Source organism: Culex pipiens, chromosome 3, assembly GCF_016801865.2.
Source record: "Culex pipiens pallens isolate TS chromosome 3, TS_CPP_V2, whole genome shotgun sequence".
NCBI lineage: Eukaryota > Metazoa > Arthropoda > Insecta > Diptera > Culicidae > Culex > Culex pipiens.
The window spans coordinates 25,581,115-25,594,248 of record NC_068939.1 but is presented as its reverse complement, the minus strand read 5'-3'; the positions used below and the strand labels follow the sequence as shown (position 1 = coordinate 25,594,248).

The following is a 13,134-nucleotide window of genomic DNA, read 5'->3' as shown; positions in this document are numbered from 1 at the left end:
ATTGCAAATTTGGAAAATTTGAGTATTTTCGAAAAAATACGATATTTTGTGATTTTTTTTAGGTATTTTCCAAAAAAAAACTTCAATAAAGTGAAAAGCATACAACATTTTGCTTCGTTTGATTTCCACGTTGCAGATTTTGGAAATTTGAGTATTTTTGAAAAAAAAAAATACGGTAAATTGTTTAGTGTTTTAAATATGAGTTATAGTCCATCACCCGCGATAAAATTATCGCCAATCAAATTATCGTAATGACGATAACGATAACCATTATCGTTGGACGATAATATTATCGAATCAGCCGATTTTTTCGTTTGTATGTTATGTAACTTTTATTTGGCTAAAACTTTGTAGGGGCAGTTCGTATGACCGACCAAAAAAGCCATTTTCTGTCAATGGTTCACCCATTCAAGACTCCGTTCACTTTTTGCAGCTGTCCAATACAAAATTGGTATGTAAATATTCGAAAAAATGTTCCTTTTAGTGGAATTTTCCGATCGATTTTTTGTCTTCGGCAAAGTTGTAATGTTTATGAAAACTATTTAAAAATACATGTAAACAAAAAAGAAAAAAAATTAAGTTAACTTTTTTACAAGAAATCAATTCTGCTCAGTTCGCATTTAATTTTTATATTTTTAAACGTGCTTAAAAAATAAGCAATTTTTGAGCCAAGTACCTACGTACCATTTTTTTCCGTCTTGATAAAAAAATAGAAAAAAATATTCTTGGTTTAAGTTTCTAATGTAAAACTTAATTTGTAATGTAAAAAGAACTTCAAATTTCTTGCACAGTCTCCCATTTTTCAATGCGAATATGTCAGCAACTAATTGTTCAATTTTCAATGTTAAAAAATCAAACAATATTAAAAAAAGAAAAAAAATTAGGATCTTTTTGAAAAAAATAATATTTTGAATATTTCATTCGAATTGATTAATTTTAGGCTTTTCACGATTCGAAAATTTAATTAAAATATGGTGTAAAAAGTTCATTCCAAATGATATACGGATTTAGAAAAATTGCTTTTTTGTGAAGACACAAAATGCCTTTTTAGCCAACTTTGGTCAAAGATTGAGACAAATAAAAAAATACTCATAAAATACATTTTCGGGTTTGGTGGAGAATAACTCAACGGCCAACACTCAACACATTTTATAAATCAAAATGTTTTTAAATTTTTAAAAATCGTGAATGAACGAAAATGAAAAAAATATTTAAAAAATTATTTTAAATTCATTGACTGACATCGAATATCGATAACGATTTGAATAACAATCATTCGCATCAATGTCCTAAATACTGGATTGGAAGTTTTTAAAAGCGGTTTTCATGAAATTCCACTTTACAATAATTTTATCTAACATTGAACACAACAATTAAACATTCTTGCTTTAGAAAATGGTCAAAAAAATTTTTTTTATATGATTGGCATCTTTTCACCCATTACTCAGTTTTTTTCAATAAAAATCACGAATGAAGGTTCAACGAAACGAAGTTGACTTTATAGCTGTCAGCCACCATTGCTAGTACCAACCACTAGTGTCTTCCTTTTTATCTACAATGACTTCGCCGCACTGGGCTCCTAAGCGTATGAAAGTATGGCACGGAGCGACGGCGCCGAATACCCATATTTACACAAAGAATTTTAGAGCGCCCGCCGCGGGATTCGAACCGTCGACCTCTGGGTTGTGAGCGCGGTCCGATTGATCCACACGGGCAGGACGATTTGAAGGTGATGAAGGTTCAACACTCCCTTAAATAATAAATTTCAGCAGAAAATTTATTGCATCAAACCTCAACCTCCAACGTGGAACCTTTTGTTTCCAATTATTCTCCTCAAACATGTTATTTTGCGCTAAATTTGACCCACTCGCGTTCCAATTTCTCCAATTAATTAATCCAGTCAGATGCGGAAAATTAAACGGCGAGTCCAACACAGAAAAAAAGGAAGAATAATCAACACCCACTCACCACCCAAAGGGGGCGCGTAATCACGCGGAAATGAATCGCAATTGTGTGTCCCCTTTTTTTTTTTGTTCGGCTGGCAAGTGTCAACTGTTGAGGTGAAGTCGAAAATAGGTTAGCCTATTTTGCTTGGGCGTTTTTAAAATTGAACGGACAAATTAAACGCTCGCACCAGATTGGTCACGAGAAAGCGAAAAGCAAAAAGAAGGAAAAAATGCGAACCCAAATTTTCACTTCACAGCTGACTGGTCAAATTTTGGCTGTAAGTGCTAATTTAACTTTTGAGTGGCCGCCGAGGTGGCTGGCTGGTGGAAAATTAAATGTAACGATCGAAAAGTTTCACACTTGGGTGGACTTTTCGGGATGGAATATTCGACAGCTGAAAATAATACGCTAGTTTGCTGCTCGAGGTTGTCAGTCAAGCGAGGGAAGGAATTGGGAGAATTTGTTTGATTTTTGGGTGATGAAAAGTCTAACCCTCTTGAACTAAAAGTGAAATTAATTTAAAAATCTTTAAAAAAAATTGGTAATTTAAGCAACAACCATCAGTTCTACGTGATCAATACATCTTATCAGTTGCACATTTTCACAACCACTCTCGAAGCCAATCTAAAGTGTTGTAAACTCCTGCTAATTGAAAAGTTCGTCTCAATCAGCTCGGTTTCCTAGCTTCTTCTATGGGGCTCGAGCAAATAAAATTGAAAAAATAAGCCAGAAAACTGTAGAAAGCAAAACTTTCTAGCCAGAAACCACTCAATTCAATCGATACCTACCTCTTTTGAAAAGCTGAACTCCAATCCAACCAGTTGGGTGGAAAGCCACTACCGGGAATTTGAGTTAACAGGGACATTCGAGAGAAAATCACCCACGTGTCTACAATCACCCCAACGTTCACTATTTGTTGGCTGGAACTGCTGCTGATGATCTGATCAACTTTTGCCTCGTATCCGCCTACCAACCGCCTGCACTATATCAACACTTGTGGGTGGCAAACACTGTACACAATGTTGAGTGCTTGGCGAGGAATGAATAATCCGTATTCTTCGTCGGTGGAGGCTCACTTTATTTGAGTGGGGTACACTGAACGAATTAAAAGTCCCTAATTTGGTTCAGGAAAAAAAAATTAAACATCAAATTTAAATTTCCTGATAAATGTCAAACCATAAAAAATCGAGGCAATTTCAAACAACCCCAACTCACGCTACGGAAACTCGGAGTAGGTTGTTTTCCTCCGAGTTGTTCATATCGGATTATTCTTTCACAATTGGCCACGATACAAACACGATACGATACACTGCTCAAAAAGGCTTCTCGAGGTCGTTCTGGGAACTTTTTTCTATCCTTGCCCGTTACAAAACTAGCATTGCTACACCGATGGCCAGATGGACAGTTGTATGGCTTCTGTTGGGGTGAACATTTCTGTGAATGGTTTGAACCACTGCGTGAGTGTCGAGAGATGGACTGTGTGTGTGATCAAATGGCTTGAGTTATCGTTCGTAGAAACCCAGATGATTGGATTCTTTTGTCAAACGAGAAATTGTTTTTCCCAGGAAAACATACAGAAAAAAACGTTTACACATTTTCTGGATTCAAGAATAAATGCAAGATGAAAAGATTCCTAATGATTTGAGTAAATGTTGAATATTCAACATAACAAGTAAATTAATATTAAATTGAGTTGCAAACGCATGTCTGGTTGTATATTAGGGTGACAATAAATAAAATCTACATCAGGATACCCTCTGACTCGATTCCTTAGGCAAAAATAAGTATCTGTGCCAATTTGGAGCCAAATCGGTTAAGGTTTAAGGGTCGCTTTTTATTGTGGAAGTTAACATGGGGAAAATCGCGAAAATGTATTAGGAAAACATCGATTCAGGATTTTGGCAGCAGGTGGCGCGGGTCTCGCTCAAAATTGTCCAAGTGTGAGATTCTTGTAGGAAATTTAATTCCCTACAACTTTGCCCAAGGGTGCAAAATGATCCCAGTTGATCCTGATTTTTTGTTATTTTATTAGAAAAAAAAGTATTTTCTTGCAAACACCCTATACAGTCATGCCCCAGTTTTGCACGCCTCGGTTATGCACTGCCCCGGTTTTGATTCGTTCAGCTGCCTCGGTTAACCCTCTACTGCCCAAATTTTTTCTTCGAAAATTTTTATTTTTCCCGTGTTCAGAAGGTCATTTTGAGCAATTTTTGTTCTACAAAAAACTTCACTTCTCTTGTTTTATGTTATTCTTGTTTTATTTTTAGTATTTTAATTTTCATTTATCTTGTTTAGTTTATGTTTGTTTTTGGTAGTATTTGGCCTATTCTAACACCTCCTATCATTACATTTTGCCTATCTAATTTTTTCATGTTTTTACAGTCACTTTTTTCAATTTTTTACTAGTTTTTCACATTTTCTGCTTAGAATGGCACCATTATCATTTATATTGTAAACAAATGCGTAAAGGCATAGTCTGGGGCACTAGAAAAATTACTGCATACTTATTTTTACTTAAAACATAGTAAATGTTGGTAAAAAACACAGCCAAAGTTGACCCCTAAAAAAATGACATTTTTAAAAACATTGGCAAAGTCACATAAAACAAGTCAAACTTCCAACCCTAAAATTTTCTAAAATTTTAAGAGTTCTTCTTTCCAATGCATTTTAAAGATCAAAAATTGGTTGAAAAATTGATTTTTGGTGATTTTTCAGATCGAAGCCCGTCTAAAGGCGGGGTTAGGTTGTAGAGGGTTAAGCACGGTCCAGTGCTTATGGGATTTTGGCTACATGGGAGACATTGGCTATAATCGTATGAAAAATCATGCAAACATCAATAAATTAAAGTGTTTTGGAATCGGAATGATGGTAGCTATCCATTGCAATTATAATAACATGGAAATTTTCACAAATGTATGTATTCTTCCTGTATTTTGAAAATGCCATGTTTCTCGAAAAAATATTAAAAATCATTTGATTTGCAATATGGGTATCAAATGATCGGGATTTTTCCATACATCTCGAATGTAAAGACAACATTTTTTGAAAAAACTTAAAATTTTCACAAAACTACGTATTTTTAAAAAAATACTCAATATTTTTTCAGACCTCCGTGTACGCACGAGTGCAATAGCAGTCAAGTGCTCAGTGCTCCATAGTTTTTTCGAAATTTTTCGCCGTAATTTACCGAGATTAGCCGCGAGTTTGCTCCACCAGCATGCCAAGGGCCGGCCGTGGCCGTGGCAGTTCGAGTGCGGCCTCGAAAAACCCGCGAAGTTCGTCTACCGGCCGTGTGCAAAAAGGTAAACAAACCAACGCCGCGTCGACCGCCATCGCGCCGGGGAGTGTGTGTGCCAAAGGATTTGACCCGAAGTTATTACACCCTAATTACCGTGTCCAGGGCCGCAGCCCTATAAGGCTCCGTTCAGCTACTTCCGGCAATCTGTCGACCGATGGCGCATCAACATCCGCCAACATTCTTACCAGTAACAAGTTCGCGAGACTGAGTGACGAGGAAAGCAACAACAACAACACCGACGGTAGCACTACCGACGACGACGACGACGAGGGTCGTGCACGGAAGAAAGTAATTTCGCCAAAAAAAGTAATTACTCCAAAGGAACGACGACCACCACCAATTTTCGTTTTGGACACGTTGGCGGACGATGTTGACGAGCAGCTGGAAGGCCTCGTGTACTGCCTCAAAATAGGTAAATCGTCAGTGCAAGTGTTCACATTTGACCAAAAGAACTTCGACCTGGTTGTGGAGAAATTGAAGCGAAAAAACTTCAAATTCTACACATTCGACCCCGTGCAGAAGACCGCTGTTAAGATCGTCTTGCAGGGGTACCAAGACCGCCCGACCTCCGTCCTCAAGGAGCACCTCTCGGGTGTCGGAATAACGCCGCGAGACATAAAAGTCCTCTCGCGGAAGACAACCGTTACAGGTACACACACACTGTACCTGTTGTACTTCGATCGGTTGTGACAGCTTTGATAAAGCCTAAAATGTTACTTGGGGGGTATCAAACGAGCTGTTTTTTTTTTTTCATACATTTCGAAATTCAAAAAAAAAATCACGTAACTACGATTTTTCGAAAAGATATTCAAATTATCAGTTATTGCTACCCATATTATGAAAAACTGAAATTTTTATTTTTTTTCGAAAAAACGTAGTTTTGTGAAAATTTTGAGTATTTCAAAAAATTTTGTTATTACATTCGAAATGTAATAAACATTTCGATTAACTTCAGAAGGGTTTTTTTTATTTTGAAAAAAAATAATACTTTTGTTATCATGCAGGGTAATTTTTTAAACAGTTGTGTTATTAAAAATGGCAAAGGCACATTCCATATAACGCCCATTTGAAATGTAAGTCTTACTTCCAAAGTTTTCAAAATATTTTTTTTTCGAAAGGCACAATTATTTTGAGATGTTTGCATTAGAAAATGTGGGAATGTTTGGATGAGACCATACATATTTTTTATTTTTTTTTGTTTCTTCCCTGTATTTTATCCTATTCCAATCATCAATGTCTGTTAGGTAATTTTATTGGAAAAATTAATTTCAGAAATGGACACTATTATAAAAAATCTAAAAACGGGAATTTTCAGTTGAAATTATGCATTAAGTGGCTATATCTTCAAAACTGTGCACATTATCCAAAAATCTGTTAAGGCGTCATCCATAAAGTATGTCACGGGTCAGAGCAAGTGTGACATTGCATGTTATAAGTATAGGAAAAGCGTGACAAAATGGGGGAGGGGGGGTTAGTTTTGGCTGATTTTAGCGTGACGTACTTTATGGATCATGCATAAGAACTCTTTGATTAAAAAATTATTTTACATTTAAATCTAAAGTCAAAATTTTAGTTTTTTTTAAATTTATTTTTTCAAAATAAATAATTTGGCGTCAATTTTTTTTCATACTTCTCTATGGCTCAAAAGTTACGGTTTTTGTTCCCTTAAACGTATAAACAATAAGTAAAAAACTCGGATTTTGGAAATAGATTTTTTCGAAAAAAAAAGAGTTTATTTAAAACTGAGCATTTTTTTCAGAATATTTTTTTACTGAATAGTCCATACCTACAACTTTGCCGAAGACACCAAATCGATCAGAAAATTTCTTGAAAAGTTACAGATTTTCCAATACCAGTTTTGTATGAACAGCTGAATTAATTGTATGGAGACTTGTATGGGTGAACCAATGACAGAAAAATGCTTCTTTGATCAAAGGGGAAAAAAGGGTGAAAATTTACAAAATCAGCCAATTTCGTAGAGAATTGCTCACCTTGTTTAATACTTACCCCATCCACCTTTTATGAAAAAAAGTAACAAGAAGAATTTTCGGAAGAAAAGTAAAATAATAAATCTTGTTTAACTATTTTAAATAGAATTTATTTCACCTTCCGAATTCAGGTTCGTACAGAGTTTCGGGGTTTTCTTCCTTCATTTACTTATAATCTCATTTGCTAATAATATCTCACAAAATCCAAGATCCTTGATCTCGCTCGCACTTCACTTGGTTTTATCTACTTTCTAGCTTCCACTTAACCTAATCGATTTCATCTTCCGATGCACAACTGATTTATTCTACTTTTTTGTGTGTTCAAACTTAAATACTCTTTCGATTTTCATTTTCTTGTTAATTTTTTTTTATTATTTTTTGCTGCAATCTTCAGTTTTATTTCTCTTTTTGATTTAAATTAATTATTCCACTCGTTTGCCCCTCACTTTTCCATCCAGATCAATCTTAACCCTTTTCTATCTTTCGTTCCTAATGATGATGGTCGTGTTGATGGGATTCGCTCCCTGTGTGGTGTTGGTGGTGGTGCTGGTCGCAAAAGTGATTGCTGGAAAGTTCCAAGCTGTGACCATCAATTTCCCAACTAAAACGGTAATCATCTGCCGGGCTCTGGCTCAAACGATCGCAATCATCATAATGGTAATTTATTTTAATGGTCCGCCTCACCTGACCCCCTGCCAGTCCGTAACCGGTCCACGTTTGCCATTAATCTGTCTTTTAATTATCATTTGGCTTCTGGAGGGAGGAAAAACTCTTGGGTCATGGCAGAGCCAGCGAGGATTTAGCAGAGTGAGGTTTTGAAGAAGGAAAAAAGGCAGAGAAAAAAAATGGGAAATTAAAGTGGAAAAAATCAACAAAAGGGCAAAACCAACTCCCAAAGAGCTTAAGAGAGAGAGAGAAGGGAAGATCGTTTATCGTCACGAAACGTCCTCTGCGCGTGAACCCAAAGTGGCCAGGACGATTTTGTGCTAATCCTTGGTGTCGTCTTTTGTGTTTTTGCTTTGGGGAAAAGGTGAATAAAGGAAAGGTCTCGTCCAGCCAAACTGTCTCACCTTTCGGGGTAATTTAATTTATTGCCCCCGTTGATTTACATTTATTGCAATACTTTGCTCGTTTTGTTCTGGAAGCTTCGTGAAGGGGCACGGAGGAAAATCTTTTTACGGACTTACAAGTTATCCTCAAATTATACCTCCCACTTTTGTCAATTGTTCTCGAAAAAATATGAGGTGAACCCCAGAGCATGAGCATGAGCATGAGCATGAGAGACCACCCATGGTTGTCCTTCTCCGTTGCTGAACAGGACCGTAATATCCTATCAATACAACCGACCATACGCTTGAACGATCTAATGGTGTTTCCCTTATCAACAGCATGTATGAATGCGCTGAAAAGATAAAACATCAAGATCATTAAAACTAGATCTGGAGCAAATAGGTAACAGTCGTTGGCCACCAACGGCGCCCGCCATGTCAGTTTGTAGATCTCGGGGGATTGGGACGGGAATGTTAGTTAGCACAGGTTGCTACAAAGGGTGGGTTCTATACGATATCCACACCCCCACGTGTGCCGGAAAACTACTTCTACTTGGGATTTTGTTAGTGGGTAAGGGTAATGGCCAGGATTCAACATAGAGGATGATGATGCGACCCAATAATCAATAAATTTTGTTTAATGGTGTGATGTATTATGCATTCTCAAGGCAAACAGTTGGAGTATGCGGATGAGACTATTCCCGGTTATTTGGTGTTGAGTTTAGCATAAATGATTCAATCTTAGACAGCCGGCTGTGGAAAGATAAAACCAACTAAAATGCGAAAACGCGAAACCGCCCGGGTCGAAATACACACACAATCGGGGGGACAACAAAGACGGCAACGGCATCGAAAATCCGGCGTGTTGACCGCGACGCGCAACGTTCAAATTCTCCAAAGCAACTGTCAACATCGCGGAATCGTCCGGGTCGAAATACACACACAATCGCGGGGAAAACAAAGACGGAAACGGCAACGAAAATCCGGCGTGTTGACCGCGACGCGCACCGTTCAAATTCTCCAAAGCAACTGTCAACATCGCGGAATCGTCCGGGTCGAAATACACACACAATCGGGGGGGAAACAAAGACGGAAACGGCAACGAAAATCCGGCGTGTTGACCGCGACGCGCAACGTTCAAATTCTCCAAATATGAGGTGAACCCCAGAAAATATAAATTTAAAATGCAGAAGTACATTGAATAAATATAAAAGTTAAAAAAATAGCTAAATCTTTCAAAGCAAAAAAAGATAGATAACTACGTGTTGAATCCCAACAAGCCCCCCAAAAAAACAAAAATCAATGCCTAATAAACAAACCGTTTAATTATTGACGAAGCCACCTTCAGAGGGTGCACGAACCTTCGAAGGGATGTTTTTTTTGCGAAAAAAAATTGGCGGGCCTGAAAACAACGGATCGGACCAAAATCATAAATTTGTTTACGAAAAACTTCCCCTTTTGATGAGTGAGTTCGTTTTTATGAGCTGATGGAAACGGAAGTTTCTGAAGAGCTTAGAGCTTCGTCCATGGCAAAAATGGTTGATTAGAGTTACGAACGAAATAGAAATGTCTCGATTTCCAGAAAACTGCAGACTTTTTGTCAAGAAAATACAGTCACCGCTTTTGAAGAAAATAACATGCCTCACCACGCCTCTTTCGTGACAGCCATTGGAGATTATGTTGAAAATCACCTTTTTTTGTAGCCAAGCTGTGGGATCCGAAACTGGACCGAATAAACCACATCCGGACCAAATTCGTTCGGCCAAAACTGAAAAAATCAAGTTCATATCCCAAGTAACATTTTTAAACCAACTAGTTTTATTGAGGTTTTATGATAGCATCTTGATTGCTTTATAGTTTATTTAGGCATTCACCGCAACTAATAAGCAAGAGCTAATTAGTAGGTTCTTACAAGGTTTTATGCCTCGGACATAAATCCTTGTGATAATAAATGCTAAATGGCTTTTAATAAGGTTTTATGAAAGTTTTAAGAGAGTCTTGAAAACCCAATGGCAATGTCATGCCAAACGGTTTTATCGCATGCTTTTTTAAAACCCAGGGTGTTAAGCTGTCAAGGGTCAAGGCATGCAAAAAGCTTACTTAAAACCATAAACTCCTGAAAAAGCATTTAACGCGGCCAATTAGCAGTGCATAAATATGGCGCTAAACGCGTGTTCTGACGAACTTATTTTTGCCAAAATAAAACCTTTTTGGCATAAGACGTTTGAAGACGTATGGAATGTCATTTTTACATAACTCCTGACTAGGTTTTAACACAGGTTTTATTAAGGTTTTAAGGTGGTTGTTAAGATTCAGTTGTAAAGCCTTGAACTCCTATGTGGGTTTTATAAATGGGCCGTAACAACCTTTTGCGGAGGTCCTTTTGGGTTTTAAGTGGGGTTTATCAAGGTTCTGGGGAGTTTGTTACGACTAAGGGGTTTTAATGTTGGTTTTGGCTGATAGGTTTTATAGCGGTTGTGACAGCTTTGATAAAGCCTAAAATGTTACTTGTGATTTTTAATTGATTTTTGTCTGCTCAGAATTTGATTCTGAGTTAATAACTATAAATGATGATAGGTCTAGGAAATCAAATCGATAAGTTGATTTTTCTAGTGATTTTATTGAGGTTTTGCGGCACGACTATTTTTCAAAAGTAGACTGCGCTGCTAATGAGGTTACTTGCCAAAAATCGTATTCCTTTCTGTTGGATTGAAGTAAAAAATCGCTTATTTCTCCTGCTTCCCTGCATCAATCTTAATGAAACTGGTTGCAAAAGACGAGAATTTTTTTTTGCTTTACAATAATGTCCATCAAATTTTGGGCGCACAAAAATGTGTGGACTTTTTCTTTTAAAAACATTTAGTTTCCCCATTTATATAAAAGAGATAAACCATTATATAGTTGATAACAGATGTGTGCGTTTATTCAACAATTTTTATCGATTTTTTAAAGACTTTCTTGCAAAATAGTTCAAATTACAATCTTTTTCGAAATTTACAGTTTTATCATAGAATGATCAAACAAATATTGGAAAGTTATACACCAAAATGTTGGAAATATTTTTTCTGCACCGAATCCTTCATAAGTTTTTCAAAAATGTTTATTTTGAAGTTAAAACAATTTTTATCAAAAATTCATAGGCTTCCGCTATTTGTTCATAGGTGGCGACATGTGGTTTTTTAGCTTTGCTGCAAAACTTCTAAAGCCTTTCCTAAGTGGGGAAGGCAAAGCACACAGATAATTCTTCGAAAAAAAAAAATACATTTATTTGTCAAAATTTGGCATGGAAATCCATAAAGTAACAAGATTTGCAGAAAATTATTGGTAATGATGAGAACAAAAAAAATAAAGGTAAGATTTTCTTTTCTTAAAAGTGTTATTCCTTTAGAGCGATCTTTTTCATTTTGAATTTTCTATATTTATGTTTTAAATGACTTAACAATAGAACCGAGAATGTACCGTAAAACGGGGTGACTTTGATAGGTTTGCGATTTTTCCGCAAAATGAAGAGTACAATTAAAATACGTACGGAATTGTTTAGAATCATACTGACCGTGGTAGAGAAATGTTCAAAGTACCTCAAGAAGAACTTTACATAAAATTTTCACAAGTTTAAAAAGTTAGTTAACTATAGTTAAGAAAATGTTGATGAAAGTCATTATTTTAAACTTCTCAAAGTGTCATGATTTTCTCAATGAACATGATTTTAAATTGGAAAAATGAATGAATTTTCGGATTCCTTGGACAATTTTCCATTAGGAGAAGGTTAAAAAAGTTTGTAAAAAATAAATAATATGTGTTTTTGAAACACAATTATAAAAACTCTCTAAATTTATAGGCAATTTCAGTTGAACAAATTCCATGTAAAATGTGAAAACTTGTGATTCGTGCTTCGAATTCAGTATAAAATGCAATATAAATCGATAATTTTATAAACAAAACTAGTTTTAACAAATTTCAGGCAAAATTCCGACTTTTTAACAATTTTACCTAAAATTTATATGTATTTTGCTTAAAAGCTTATACACTTAGTTAACTAAATATAAACATTGATTTTTTTTTCTTAAATACTATATCAGCTACTTTAGTGATGGTACATTTAACGTACAAATGAAGTTTGAACATCTTAAATATGATTTTAACAAGAAAAACTATGACTATCAAAGTCACCCCGGAATTCTAACTAAGAATTTTTAACGTAACTATTTTTCTAAACATTATTGAAAAAACTTTTTTTCCGAAATAGTGCATGGACTTTGTGTGGCCTACCCCAGTACATGTTTTAAAAATATTAATCTTGAGAAAAACCTTACCTGTTGGAAAATATTCCAAAAACAAATTGTAATCCTATCAAAGTCACCCCGGTTTACGGTAACCTTGAATTGAGCTAATAAAATTGAAAAACAAAAATTCAAGAAAAACAGTATTTTGAAAAAAAATGCATGATTTCGAAATAATACAAACATTGTTTTTCAAATGGGTTGACATATTTTCAAAAATGTCCATAATTTTAAATTTTTCAGAATCGGTCCAATAGTTGCTGAGTTATAGTCTATTAGAAAACACTTTGGAATATATTTTTTTCTCAATTTCAATATTTTGCAATTATATTTCTTAAAAAGAAATTGTGTATAATTTTCTCACCTTGAAATATGAACACATTTTTTTAAATAATAAAACATAAACTTTACATGAAATTTATCCTTAAATTATATAAATTTTTATCGGCTCTTTTTTTAAAACAAATAGGTTTTTTTCCGAATTGAAAAATGGTTAATGAAAAATTTGTGGAGGACATTTACAATATTTTGAAATAATCATAATTTTAGAAAATTAAAAAATTACAATTATT

The 13,134-nt window shown here is 35.3% G+C and overlaps 1 long non-coding RNA gene across 1 annotated transcript; it reads left to right on the top strand.

The window, feature by feature from the left end:
* The first annotated feature begins 7,322 nt into the window (after window positions 1–7,322).
* LOC120420701 (uncharacterized) lies at window positions 7,323–9,581 on the top strand. Its single transcript, XR_005605883.2, has 2 exons — window positions 7,323–8,477; window positions 9,440–9,581. It is a non-coding gene; the product is annotated as an uncharacterized LOC120420701 (long non-coding RNA).
* Window positions 9,582–13,134: the final 3,553 nt, after the last annotated feature.